We start from the raw sequence: 580 nt of genomic DNA, 5'->3' as shown, positions 1-580 counted from the left end.
TGAATTTCTACATAAAATCCCCTCCCCTCTCACTCACACTTTTACCTTTCAACATGTTTTTTTGTTTATAAAATAAAGGAATGAATCAATGTTAAATAAAATGGAAATGCTGACGTTGAGAGTAAATCCAAAAATTCTCAGGTGACTGTCAGAAAGCGATATTGAAAAAAAAAAAATCAGTAACAAAAGGGAAAACATCACTTTTTAGCAAGATTAAGTTAGAAATACCTAATGCAGTCCTGATTCTCCAACATACATATTCTTATATACATATTTGAGACAGAGGAAGCCATGTGGGGGTATAGCCCAGTGGTAGAGCATTTGACTGCAGATCAAGAGGTCCCCGGTTCAAATCCGGGTGCCCCCTTCTTTTTTTTAATTTTTTTATTTATTCCTTTCTAAAATATTTAAAGGTTATTGTTACCAAATATTTGTTACAGGAAATGCAAAACATACTCCTCAGCAGCGGAGACCTGATTGCAGAGCACGTTGAAAGCAAACTCTACTGTGAGCCAGCTGCCAGCATGTGCTGAATGAGCAATCAAAGATCTGGGGATTTTGTTTATCTAAAGAGCTGTTA

At 36.0% G+C, this 580-nt stretch overlaps 1 non-coding gene across 1 annotated transcript; it reads left to right on the top strand.

Annotated features, from left to right (window-relative positions):
- The first annotated feature begins 295 nt into the window (after positions 1–295).
- Positions 296–367, top strand: TRNAC-GCA (transfer RNA cysteine (anticodon GCA)). The gene has a single exon. It is a non-coding gene; the product is annotated as a tRNA-Cys (tRNA).
- The last annotated feature ends 213 nt before the right edge of the window (positions 368–580 follow it).

The sequence above is a fragment of the Ascaphus truei genome, chromosome 4, assembly GCF_040206685.1.
Source record: "Ascaphus truei isolate aAscTru1 chromosome 4, aAscTru1.hap1, whole genome shotgun sequence".
NCBI lineage: Eukaryota > Metazoa > Chordata > Amphibia > Anura > Ascaphidae > Ascaphus > Ascaphus truei.
Note: the sequence above shows the minus strand (reverse complement) of the source record. Positions and strands in the feature narration are given on the sequence as shown.